Source organism: Heterodontus francisci, chromosome 43 (genome assembly GCF_036365525.1).
Source record: "Heterodontus francisci isolate sHetFra1 chromosome 43, sHetFra1.hap1, whole genome shotgun sequence".
Taxonomy (NCBI): Eukaryota; Metazoa; Chordata; class Chondrichthyes; order Heterodontiformes; family Heterodontidae; genus Heterodontus; species Heterodontus francisci.
Window position 1 is genome coordinate 27,769,745 of NC_090413.1, and position 13,832 is coordinate 27,783,576.

Sequence of the window (13,832 nt, forward strand, 5' to 3'; positions counted from 1 at the left end):
ATGTGTGCATTGGTTTAATATTCTAGCTGTTTAGATATAAAAACTAACATTCCATTAGAATTTTTGATTGTTTTTAATATCTGAGCACCACAGTTTAGTGATCCATTTACATGGGCCCCTAAATTTCTTTGGACCTCCACTGCTTCTAGCTTTTCACCATTTAAAAAAAAAGTCGGGTCTAGCCTTTGTGAAATGAAGCTTGATTTCAACAGAGTGGGGATGATTATTTTCTGAATAGAATTAAGGAGTGGATTTCTACAAGGGTTCTCCTGCTTGTGTATTGTCCTGAAGTTCCAAGGTGAATTCCGTGCTGAGATCTTCACCCTCAGCCTTTGCACTGACTACCCATCTTTGGTGACTTCAACTTCCCACTACATTCCCTTGCGTCAGCTCTTCTGACTTCCCTGCCCTCTTCTCCTCCCTCAAAACGTCCCCTCCTCCTCACCGTCATATTTATTCATTACACCCAAGGTCTCAATCACCTATTTGGCTATTTCCAACCTCTGTCATCCTCCTTACCATCCACATCTCCCTGCCTTCCTCCATTCCTATAATGTCACCCTTTTCCCCTTGACAAAACTACCTCTCGCTCTCTCACTCTATCTGACTCTCCACTCACAGCAACTCTGTTGTCATTCTTGACCCCCTAAACAATTCCCTCAATTCTGCCTTCAATGTCCTCATTCCCGCAAAGTCACTCATAGACTTGACTGCTGTACAGCACATAACAGTTCTGTTGCCCACCACCAGATCTTGTTGGACCATACCAAGCATTAACATGCTTCTGTCTCCATGGTCAAATCCTACTGCTATTCCAGTGTCAGCTTGAATACTTAGGACAATACAAAAACTCTTATCAGAAAGTGCCTCTTCAAGTCTCCTTCCCTAAACCCCCAATCTGTCTCCTCCTCCTGCTTTCGACACAAAACATAAGGAGCTCATGGCTTTCTTGGTCGTAGAGATTGACAAGATCTAGACAGCTGTTCCCGACTCCCCCCATTTGTTTACCCATCTAATCTCCAACACCCCATCACTCCCTTTCAGAACAGCCATCGTGACCTCCTCTCAGGAAAAAAAGCCCTCTGCCCCTTACCAAATGTTTAAAGCCCCTCTCAAAGCATATTCTCTTTCACTGAGCTTTCAGTTTCACCAAGGCTTGGTGATAACTAATGTTCATCTCTGGGGCAGAGTGGGCAGTCAAACCTTTGAGACAAAGTTGGAAATGACAATTAAGATCACTATATAAATGCACGCTGGTGTTGTGTAAGCCCATACATTCTAATTACTGTATACAGAGTCAACTGGAGGTTAATTGGTTAATAAAAGCAAAATACTGCAGATGCTGGAAATCTGAAATAAAAACAAAAAGTACTGGAAATACTCGACAGGTCTGGCAGCATCTGTGGACAGAGAAGCAGAGTTAACATTTCAGGTCTGTGACCTTTCATCAGAACTGGAGGTTAATTGGTGTTTGTAAATTAGCAGGCACTTGTAAATTCCCAGCTCTGGGTCAGAAGAAACTAGCATGAAACTGCTGGCTTTCATTCTCTGCTTTTCACATTTGGCAGTTTGAAGTGTGCCGGATGCAAAGACTGCTGTAGATGGGCAAATCTGCTCTTGAGTATTTCAGAACAGAGGGTAACTTTATAGAGAGCAGGCGTGAATGGAGAAATCCCAAAGAAAGTTGGGGGTGCACAACAAAGCTGAGCAATTACAAAACTACACCATGTGACTCAAACTGAAGTGTGTGGAGTTGATTTCACTGCTCTCTGTGATTTGCATCATAATGGAACATTTTACTCAACAACTATAGGGCCTCATAGCCACATGGGGACATCTACTGGTCACAAGGTGCAAAGCACACCATTGAATGGGATTTAGATATGATAAGCATTAATGAGAGAGAAAGTACTAGAGGGTCTGACATCCTTGAAAGTGGATAAGTCACCAGGGCCAGATGGATTGCATCCCAGTTTGTTAAAGGAAGCCAGGGAGGAAATAGCAGATGCGCTGAGGATCATCTTCAAATCCTCACTAGACACAGGAGAGGTACCAGACGATTAGAGATCTGCGAATGTGGTACCATTGTTTAAAAAGGGTGCGAGGGATAGGCCAAATAATTATAGGCCGATCAGTCTCACCTCGGTGGTAGGTAAATTGTTAGAATCTATTCTGAGGGACAGGATAAACTGTCACTTAGAAAGGCACGGATTAATCAGGGCTAGTCAGCATGGATTTGTTAGGGGAAGGTCGTGTCTTACTAACTGGATTGAGTTTTTTGAGGAAGTAACAAGGAGGATTGATGAGGGTAGCACAGTGGATGTGGTCTACATGGATTTTAGTAAGGCATTTATCGTGGTCCCGCATGGCAGACTGGTCAGTAAAATGAAAGCCCATGAGATACAGGGGAATGTGGCAGGTTGGATCCAGAATTGGCTCAGTGACAGGAAACGAAGGGTAGTAGTCAACGGATGTTTTTGTGAATGGAAAACTGTTTCCAGTGGAGTTCCACAGGGCTTAGTGTTGGGTCCTTTGCTGTCTGTGGTATATATTAATGATTTGGACTTAAATGTGGGAGGCATGATTGGGAAATTTGCAGATGACACAAAAATTGGACGTGTAGTTGATAGCGAAGAGGATAGCCGTAGACTCCAGAATTATATCAATGGTTTGGTTGACTGGGCGGAAAAGTGGCAAATAGAATTCAAACAAGAGAGGTGTGAGGTAATGCATTTGGGGAGGGCAAATAAAGCGAGAGACTACACAATAAACGGGAGGATATTGAGAGGGGTAGAAGAAGTGAGAGACCTTGGAGTGCATGTCCACAGGTCCCTGAAGGTGACCGGACAGGTAGATAGAGTGGTGAAGAAGGCATATGGAATGCTTTCCTTTATTGGCCGAGGTATAGAATACAAAAGCAGGGATGTGATGCTGGAACTGTATAAAACACACTGGTTAGGCCACAGCTGGAGTATTGCGTACAGTTCTGGTCACCATATTACAGAAAGGACATAATTGCTCTGCAGAGTACAGAGGAGATTTACAAGAATGTTGCCAGGGCTTGAACGTTGCAGCTATGAGGAAAAATTGGATAGGCTAGGATTGTTTTCCTTAGAACGGAGGAGGTTGAGGGGTGACTTAATTGAAGTGTACAAAATTATGAGTGGCCCAGATAGAGTAGACAGGAAGGACCTGTGTTTCCTAGCGAAGAGGTCAATTACCAGGGAGCACAGATTTAAGGTGATTGGTAGAAGGATTAGAGGGGACATGAGGAAAAACTTTTTCACCCAGAGGGTGGTGGGTGTCTGGAATTCACTGCCAGGAATAATGGTGAAGGCAGAAACCCTCAACTCATTTAAAAAGTACCTGGACATAAAAGCCTGTTCGGGTCTGCAAAAAAGTAACCCGACTCGAGCCCAACAGAACCAATCCAAGCCGAGCCCGACCCGGCCCGAGTACTTCCATTTTTTTCCCTCGCCTGACCCGACCATCAGTTAACTTACCTTCCGTTTTTCACTTTGTTGCTGATCTGTACAAGGTTAAAATAACTAACAAAACCACCTTTCTAGTCCAAAAATTAACATTGGAGCCACGTACCTGAGATAGAGCGTGTCTGACCCGGCCCGACCCCGAATGCCGGACCCGGAAGTGCGACCCGACCCGAACCCGACACATGTCGTTGGGTCCCGTCGGGTTCGGGTCGGACAGCAGGCCTTTACCTGGACATACACCTGGAGTGCTGTAACCGGCAAGGCTATGGACCAGGTACTGGAAGGTGGGATTAGATTGGGCGGCTAATATTTTCAGCCAGCACGGACACAACAGGCTGAATGGCCTCATTCTGTGCCATAATCTTTCTATGGTTCTAAATGGACTTCAGAATAAATTTTGGAGACATTGCTTTCTCTGCCATTTTTAAAGTGAGTTCTTTTATAGAACATAGAACATAGAACATACATCACAGAACAGGCCCTTCGGCCCACAATGTTGTGCCGATCCTTTGTCCTCTGTCAAGGACAATTTAATCTATACCCCATCATTCCCCTTTATCCATATACCTATCCAAAAGCCTTTTGAAAGTCCCTAAAGTTTCTGACTCAACAACTTCCCCGGGCAAGGCATTCCATGCCTCGACCACTCTCTGGGTAAAGAACCTTCCCCTGACATCCCCCTTATATCTCCCACCCTTCACCTTAAATTTATGACCCCTTGTAACGCTTTGCTCCACCCGGGGAAAAAGTTTCTGACTGTCTACCCTATCTATTCCCCTGATCATCTTATAAACCTCTATCATGTCACCCCTCATCCTTCTCCTTTCTAATGAGAAGAGGCCTAGAATGTTCAGCCTTTCCTCGTAAGACTTATTCTCCATTCCAGGCAACATCCTGGTAAATCTCCTCTGCACCCTCTCCAAGGCTTCCACATCCTTCCTAAAATGAGGCGACCAGAACTGCACACAGTACTCCAAATGAGGCCTTACCAAGGTCCTGTACAGCTGCATCATCACCTCACGGCTCTTAAATTCAATCCCTCTGCTAATGAACGCTAACACCCCATATGCCTTCTTCACAGCCCTATCCACTTGAGTTGCAACTTTCAATGATCTATGCACATAGACCCCAAGGTCTCTCTGCTCCTCCACATGCCCAAGAACCCTACCGTTAACCCAGTATTTTGCATTCATGTTTGTCCTTCCAAAATGGACGACCTCACACTTTTCAGGGTTAAACTCCATCTGCCACTTTTCAGCCCAGCACTGCAACCTATCCAAGTCCCTTTGCAGACGACAATAGCCCTCCTCGGTATCCACAACTCCACCAACCTTTGTATCATCTGCAAATTTACTGACCCACCCTTCGACTTCCTCATCCAAGTCGTTAATAAAAATCACAAACAGGAGAGGACCCAGAACTGATCCCTGCGGCACGCCACTGGTAACTGGGCTCCAGGCTGAGTATTTACCATCTAAGACCACTCTCTGCCTTCTATCAGTTAGCCAATTCTTAATCCAACTGGCCACATTCCCCACTATCCCATGCCTCCTGACTTTCTCCATAAGTCTACCATGGGGGACCTTATCAAATGCCTTACTAAAATCCATGTACACCACATCCACTGGTTTACCCTCATCCACTTGCTTGGTCACCTGCTCAAAGAATTCAATCAGGCTTGTGAGGCAAGACCTACCCCTCACAAAACCGTGCTGACTGTCCCGAATCAAGCAGTGTCTTTCCAGATGCTCAGAAATCCTATCCCTCAGCACCTTTTCCATCAACTTGCCTACCACCGAAGTAAGACTAACTGGCCTGTAATTCCCAGGGTTGTTCCTATTCCCTTTCTTGAACAGGGGCACAACATTTGCCACCCTCCAATCACCTGGTACCACCCCCGTCAGCAGAGAAGATGAAAAGATCATTGCCAGCGGCTCTGCAATTTCATCCCTTGCTTCCCATAACATCCTTGGATATACCCCGTCAGGCCCGGGAGACTTGTCTATCTTCAAGTTATTCAAAAACCCCAACACATCTTCCCTCCTAACGAGCACTTCCTCGAGCTTACCAGTCTGCTTCCCACCGTCCTCTTCAGTAATACACCCCTTCTCATTCGTAAATACCGAAGAGAAGTACTCATTCAAAACCTCACTTATCTCTTCCGGCTCAACACACAGTCTCCCGCTATTGTCCTTGACCGGACCTACGGTCCCCCTAGTCATCCTCATATTTCTGACATACGCGTAAAAGGCCTTGGGGTTTTCTTTATCCTACCCGCCAAGCATTTTTCATGCCCTCTCTTAGCTCTCCTAATCCCTTTCTTCAGATCCTTCCTGGCCATCTTGTATCCCTCCAGAGCTATGCCTGTGCCCTTTTTCCTCAACTTTATATACGCATCCTTCTTCTTCCTAACAAGACTCTCAACCTCTCTTGTCAACCACGGTTCCCTCACATGACCATCCCTTCCCTGTCTGACAGGGACATGCTTATCAATGGCCCCTACTATCTGCTCCTTGAAAAAGTTCCACATTTCGACCGTGCCCTTCCCTGCCAGCATATGCTCCCAACTTATGCTCCTCAGTTCCTGCCTGACAGCATCATATCTACCCTTCCCCCAATTGTAAACCTTGCCCTGTTGCACATACCTATCCCTCTCCATTACCACAGTGAATGCTACAGAATTGTGATCACTATCTCCAAAGTGCTCGCCCACCAACAGCTCTATCACTTGCCCTGGTTCATTACCTAGTACCAAATCCAATATTGCCTCCCCTCTGGTCGGGCAGTCTACATACTGAGTCAGAAAAGCTTCCTGGACATACTGCACAAACACTACCCCATCCAAACTATTCGATCTAAAGAGTTGCCAATCAATATTTGGGAAGTTGAAATCCCCCATAATTACTACCCTGTGACTTCTGCTCCTTTCCAAAATCTGTTTCCCAATCTGCTCTTCCACCTCCCTGCTGCTATTGGGGGGCCTATAGAAAACTCCCATCAAGGTGACTGCTCCTTTCCTGTTCCTGACCTCAACCCACAGTGCCTCAGTCGGCAGATCCTCCTCGAAAATTCTTTCAGCAGTTGTTACACTATTTCTAACTAACAATGCCACCCCCCCACCTCTTTTACCACCATTCCTAATCTTATGAAAACATCTATAACCAGGTACCTCCAAAAACCATTCCTCCCCCTCACCTATCCACGTTTCAGTGATGGCCACAACATCGTAGTCCCAAGTGCCCATCCACGCCTTCAATTCACTCACCTTATTCCTGATGCTTCTTGCGTTGAAGTATACGCACTTTAACCCTTCTCCGTGCCCATCTGTCCTCTGCGACAGTGCTACCTTCCCCAATACCTCACTACACTCTTTGTCTTTCTGAGTGGACCCACTGGTCCCTGGATTACAAGTCCGGTTCCCATCCCCCTCCCAAACTAGTTTAAACCCTCCCGAACAGTACTAGCAAACCTCCCTCCCAGGATATTGGTGCCCCTCTGGTTCAGATGCAGCCCGTCCTGTTTGAACAGGTCCCATCTTCCCCAGAATGCAGTCCAATTATCCAAGAACTGGAAGCCCTCCCTCCTACACCATTCCTGCAGCCACGTGTTCAGCTGTGCTCTCTCCCTATTCCTAGCCTCACTATCACGTGGCGCCGGCAACAAACCAGAGATAACAACTCTGTCCGTCCGAGCTTTCAGCTTCCAGCCTAACTCCCTAAACTCACTTCTAACATCTGTGCCACCCTTCCTTCCTACGTCGTTGGTGCCAATGTGCACCACGACCTCTGGCTGCTCCCCCTCCCCTTTAAGGATCCTGAAGACGCGATCACAAACATCACGGACCCTGGCACCAGGGAGGCAACAAACCATCCGTGCGTCTCGCCTGCGCCCACAGAACCGCCTGTCCGTACTCCTCACCATCGAGTCCCCGATGACTAGTGCTCTCCCATTCTCCCTCCTTCCCTTCTGAGCCACAGTGCAGGACCCCGTGCCAGAGGCCCGGTCACTGCAGCCTGCCCCCGATAGGCCGTCCCCCCCAACAGTATCTAAAACTGTATACTTGTTGTTGAGGGGAACGACCACAGGAGATCCCTGCACTGACCTCTTCCCACCTCTAACTGTTACCCAGCTGCCTTTGATTTGTGGAGTAGCGACCTCCGTGTAGCTTCTATCTATCAACCCCTCAGCTTCCCGAATGATCCTCAGTTCATCCAGCTCCAGCTCCAATTCCCTAACACGGTCTGATAGGAGCTGGAGACGGATGCACTTCCAGCAGGTGAAGTCGGCAGGGCCACCGGAGGTTTCCCTCACCTCGAACATTCTGCAGGAGGAGCAATACACTACACTGGCTGCCATTTCTTTTATTCAATTACCCCTTAGTTAAGTACAACTATAGATATTAACAAAAACAGTAAATAGCTTACCTGCTCAGTCCTTTTTGGTTAGAGGAGGAGGGTAAAAAGGGTCTTATTATTAGGTTAGAGGAGGAGGATGGGTGGGAGACACTACATTTGTAGCGGCTCGGGTTTACTCAGCTCCGCACCTTTAAGGAAAATACCTACCCAGGAGTCCTCGCTGCCGACCAGCTTCCGGTTCCTCCGGCGCCAAAAGAAACTCAAAGACAAGGAAAACAGTAAGTAAAACAGTAAGTACTTACTTTTAAAACACAGCTCCTGATGCCTTCACTCACCCACCGAAGAGTCGCTACCTTCTCCTGCTGCTCCGCCGGGAAATGAGGCCGAGTCCACGGAGCTCCGCACCTTTAAGGAAAATACCTACCCAGGAGTCCTCGCTGCCGACCAGCTTCCGGTTCCTCCGGCGCCAAAAGAAACTCAAAGACAAGGAAAACAGTAAGTAAAACAGTAAGTACTTACTTTTAAAACACAGCTCCTGATGCCTTCACTCACCCACCGAAGAGTCGCTACCTTCTCCTGCTGCTCCGCCGGGAAAGCTCCCCTTCCAATCCTCTTGCTAACAAGCAGCGTCGCATCAACTAACTGGGTCACTTACTCCTCCGGGACCTGCTGTCAATATCAATAGGCTGCACCAGGTTTCAGTCAAGTAGGTATAGAAATGCAATTTGAGTTTCTTCATTTCCAGCTCACTACCTTCTCACCCACATTTCCACCCAAACTACCTCTCTATTCCTGTTTCAGGTTCCTCCTTGTGCTGTCATTTCTACTGATGGAGAGGTGTGTGACCCAGTGATAGCAGCACTGTTGTTCGCAATTTTGTCTCAATCTGTCCAAAACTTGACAATCTCCATATTACTGAAGTGGGCAGATTTGAGTGACAGGCCACCCTTAGTCTTGGACTCTTTTACTGCTTCATTCAGGAGTAAACACTCCATTTGAACAATTAAATTAAAGATTTGTGGATGTGTTTGTTTTATTTTGAGTTCATAAAGTTTCACATTACTGGAAGCTGATAAGTCACCTGGTCTCGATGGAATGCAAAGAAGCAAAAGCATTGGTCATAATCTTTCAATCCACATTGGATACAGGAGTAATACTGGAGGGTTGCTAATGTTCCACCACTATTCAAGAAAGGGGAGAGGGATAAACCCAGGAAACTGTAAACCAGACAACATAACATTGATGGTGGGGAAGCTATTGGAAACTATTAGCAGGGACAAAAATAAACTTTGATTTGGAAAGGCTTGAGTTAATCAAGGAGAGCCAGCATGGTTGTTACTTTAGGAAAGATATAATATGGATAATAAAGATGGGATACTTGCCTTTATTAACCATAGAATATAAGAGCAGGGAAGTTATGATGGAGCTGTATAAAATGCTGGTTAGGCCACAGCTGGAGTACTGTGTACAGTTCCGGTCGCCACACTATAGGAAGGATGTGATTGCACTGAAGAGGGTGCAGAGGAGATTCACCAGGATGTTGCCTGTGCTGGAGCGTTTCAGCTATGAAGAGAGACTGAAAAGGCTAGGGTTGTTTTCCTTAGAGCAGAGAAAGCTGAGGAGAGATGCGGTTGAGGTATACAAAATTATGAGGGGCATTGATAGTTTAGATAGGAAGAAACTTTTTCCCTTAGTGGAGGGGCAACAACCAGGGGGCATAGACTTAAGGTAAGGAGCAGGAGGTTTAGAGGGGGATTTGAGGGGAGATTTTTTCAACCAGAGGGTGGTTGGAATCTGGAACGCACTGCCTGAAGAGGTGGTAGAGGCAGGAACCCTCACAACATTTAAGAAGTATTTAGATGAGCACTTGAAACACCACAGCATACAAGGCTATGGGCCAAGTGCTGGAAAACGGGATTAGAATAGTTAGGTGCCTGATGGCTGGCACAGACACGATGGGCCGAAGGGCCTGTTTCTGTGCTGTATGACTCTAAAGGCCTTAGAAATGGTACAAAGGGGGGTTGCGCAGGGACAACTTCAAGTTATGAGGTGTTAGAAAATTTAGGATTGGTCTTCTCAGAACAGAGAAAGTTAAGAAGTGACCTAATAGACATTTATAGGATGATGAGATTTTGATGGATATAGCAACAAAAAAAAACTATTCCCCGGCAACTGGTTCAATAACCAGAAATCATAGATTCAAAATCATCGGCAGAAGATCTAGAGGGGAGATGAGGAAAAATGTTTCACTCGGTTGTCAGGATCTGAAACGCTCAATATGAAAAGATGGTGGAGGCTGGTTCCAAAAATTATTTTAATCGTGAGGTGGACAGATACATGAGGATGGGATAGGGAATTCACAGGGTTATGGACGAAAAGCGGGAATGTGGGACCACGCACAACTGCCCTTTAGAGACAGCACAGGCAAGATGGACTGATCAGCCTATGTGCTGTGAGTTACACTGATTCTATAATTCAGCAAGATGAGAGGTCAGTGTTGCTACAAGGAACGACGTTGGACATCCAGCGTCAATATCAAGGATTCTCTGGTCAGGTACAGAATAAGCAAGATATAGTAGTGATTGGTTATATTACTGGACTAGTAATCCGGAGAACATGAATCCAAATTCCACCATAGACGTTTGGAAATAGACAGCAACCATGAAACTGTCAAGACTGTTGTAAAATAGCAACTGGTTCACTAAGGAAAGCTGCTGTCCTTAACCCAGTCTAGACAACACCAAAATGCTTAACTTTTAATCCCTCTCTGTAGTAGCTAAGCAAGCAGACCCACCACCTTCTCAGGGCAAATAGAGATGAGCAATAAATGGCAGCTAAATCCTGCAAATGAAAAAATAATGCAGCCTTGAGGCTCTTGAGGAGGTGGAATCAATGAGGTGAAAATTGCTGAATTCCACATTTGCTGAAAAGTCATCAGAGGTTCAAGATCCATAACTCGCAATGGCGTTCAGCAATGCCAGATAAATATCACACACAAGAAGTATTTTTCATAACTGCATCTTGGAAAAACTGATCGTCCTGATGGTGTAGATGCTTTGAATTGTCAAATGATCCTCTGAGGAAGTATTTACTCCTCACACTCATCAATTTCAACTACCAAATAGGGTAACCCTTTCTGTGGAATATAGCAACCGTCAAGGAACCGTCAGACCCCCAATAACCATCTTTCAGTTTTGTCAAAATAAATGGAAACCATCAAAGTGAGAAACTCAACACTTCTATCCTAACAGCCTACTAATTGATTGCCAGTTTGGCTCCAAACAAAGTTTGTTGACTTTTGAAACTCCCAGTTTCATACCCCAGAGATGTCGTGCATTTATCCACTGAGCCATCCAGAGTAATTAAGTGACACCAATACTACTTGTAACTGAGGTGTACCAGAGTAATCTTTGCTTTTAATTTTCCTATTTCCCTTTAGGGAAATCCTTTGCCATCTTTCGTGCAGCATGAGCCTGCTAACAATATCTAGAAGTATCATTGGTTGAAATCTAGAATTGCAGCACATTTTGGAGGTTGTGTTATTATCTGGATGAAATCCCAAAGCTAAAAATAATGGTTTTGTTTATGAAGTGATTCAGTGCCTGGTTGCAGTTCTATTTTACTGCGCCATTAAAGATACACCAAATGTCAGGTTTGCATGTGTATATTTTAAAAGATGAAAAGGAAATTCAGTACCGACAGTCAAATGAATGGCAGTGCAAAGAATTATTTTTATTGCACATATATCAGATGGCACTTGAAGAATTTAGACTGATGTGTCAAATGTAACTAAATATGGAGAGCAGAGGCGTCACAGCAGATTACTTCGCTGTCTTTTCAACTCTTTGGTACCTTACTGAAACCCAATCCCCATCAGCTGCAAGAATCCCACATGAAATAGATTAGATGGTCTCAGTTTTTAAATGTCTCCTTTCTTTTTCTGAAGATGTTGACACATCCTGGCCAAAGTGGCCATTCTTTAGTGTGAGACTAGTTGGTTGGCTATTCATCTGTGGTGTGTATCATATCAAAGCCTGATCCTTACTCATCCAACCTCCCCACCCAGATTTTTTGGCTGGTGTCCTTGGATAGTTATCTGGAGAGGAAGGCAGACTGAGTCCCACTCCTGCCCCACTTACTCACTGATAAATGTAATATCCCATTTTCTGTCTTAATTGAGGTCATGGGAGAAATCAGTGCTTGGATCTTCTGTTTTGTATGGCTTCATGTCCCACCACTAGTTACCCAATAAGCCATTAGGGGACTGGGTTAGAAAGCCTCAATTTAAAAACTGCATTTCTGTCGTAATCCCCATCTCTGTAATCTCCTCCAGATCCGCAACCCTCCAAGATACCTGTGCACCTCCAATTCTAACCTCTTGTGCATATCCGATTTTAATCAATCCATGGTTGGTGGCCATACCTTCAGTTGCCTAGACCCTAAGTTCTGGAATACCCTAAACTTCTGTCTCTCATTCTCACTTTTCTCCTTTAAGACACTCCTTAAAATCTGCCTCTTCGACCAAGCTTTTGGTCATCTGACCTAATATCTGCTTTTGTGGATCTTCAGTAGATGTTTGATTACTTACTACGATCAGAACAACAACCAACCAGACAGGTTATCTTGAGTTAAGAAAGAGGTTAACTTTATTGTACCCAAACCAAACTAATAAATATAATAAACTACATGCTAACTTTCACTCACACACAAATAAGTTAGAGTGGGGAAAGGTAGATTGATTGAATTAGAGTCCATGGACAAAAGGGGTATACAGTCTGTGGCGTTTGGTGATTCAGCAGGCTTCCAGCTGAAATCGATGGTCCTGAGGCTTTTAGTTTGAACAGGTAGATGGCTGGTTTGGTGGGTCTCTTGGACACAGCGATGCGGATGATTTCCTTCAATGAGGTGTCCAATTGTAACCGGAGTATACAAAGGTGGTCAGTCAACAATCATGATTTGAAGCTTTCAAGCTGAAATGGAAAGGACCCCCACTTGCATCTGCACGTGTCAGAACCCAGTTGCTTCTTCTCTGCTGCAGAAAAAACCAGAAGCTTAAAACCACAAATGGGGAGGGGCTTGTCACATGACAGTCACTCAGTGATTCAAACATAGCAGTTCGCAGTATTTCTCTCTTGCTAAAAAGAACAGGTAGTTCCCTCAAACCTCCTGGGTCTTGGTTCTTGCTGGGGAATGAGCAGACATTTCATCTCCCTCCTCATCAGCCTTGCAATGCGGATACAGTGTATGGGGTATAGATTAAATTGTCCTTGACAGAGGACAAAGGATCGGCACAACATCGTGGGCCGAAGGGCCTGTTCTGTGCTGTATTTTTCTATGTTCTATGTTCTAAATTAGGTAATCATCTTAAGCTGCTAGCAAAGTCATCTTCTGTCTTTTAAAAAAATGTCTTTAAAAAAATATGAATTCAGATTTCCAGTCAGTGGATTAAAGAAAACTATCATTCAACAAAACAAGTTGGCGTGACACCTATTGTCAGAGACAGACTGAGATTTGCCAGGTCCCGGAGACGGCGGGGAACAAGGCAATTACCTGGGGAGGGCCAGGCAGACTTTGAGGTTCCCCTTGCCTGCCCGAGTTCAGCAACAGCTTCAGGTCACCCTGTGGAAGGGCTCCCCCCTCCCCTCAATGGTGGCCCAGCTGCTTGATCTAATTTTTATTTTTACTTTAAATTTGTGAAAGTGGAGGTGCCCTCTCCCTCACTTACCTGTAAGGGCATCCTGCTGCTATTGCTTCAGTGCTGGAGGGCCTCCTACCAGCTCCACCTACGAGCGCCTGCTCACGTTCCTTAGTTAGATGGTAAGCCCGCCCTCTGGCCACTAATTTACCAATTCGGGGAAATCACAGGTGTGTGACTCTTCCCTACACAGCGCGGCTTCTGGCGGCAGGGTCCTGAAACCCACAGGGAAAATTCTACCCCAAGATAATCAAAGCTGACCAACAACTCACAGCTTCAATTAAAAATGAC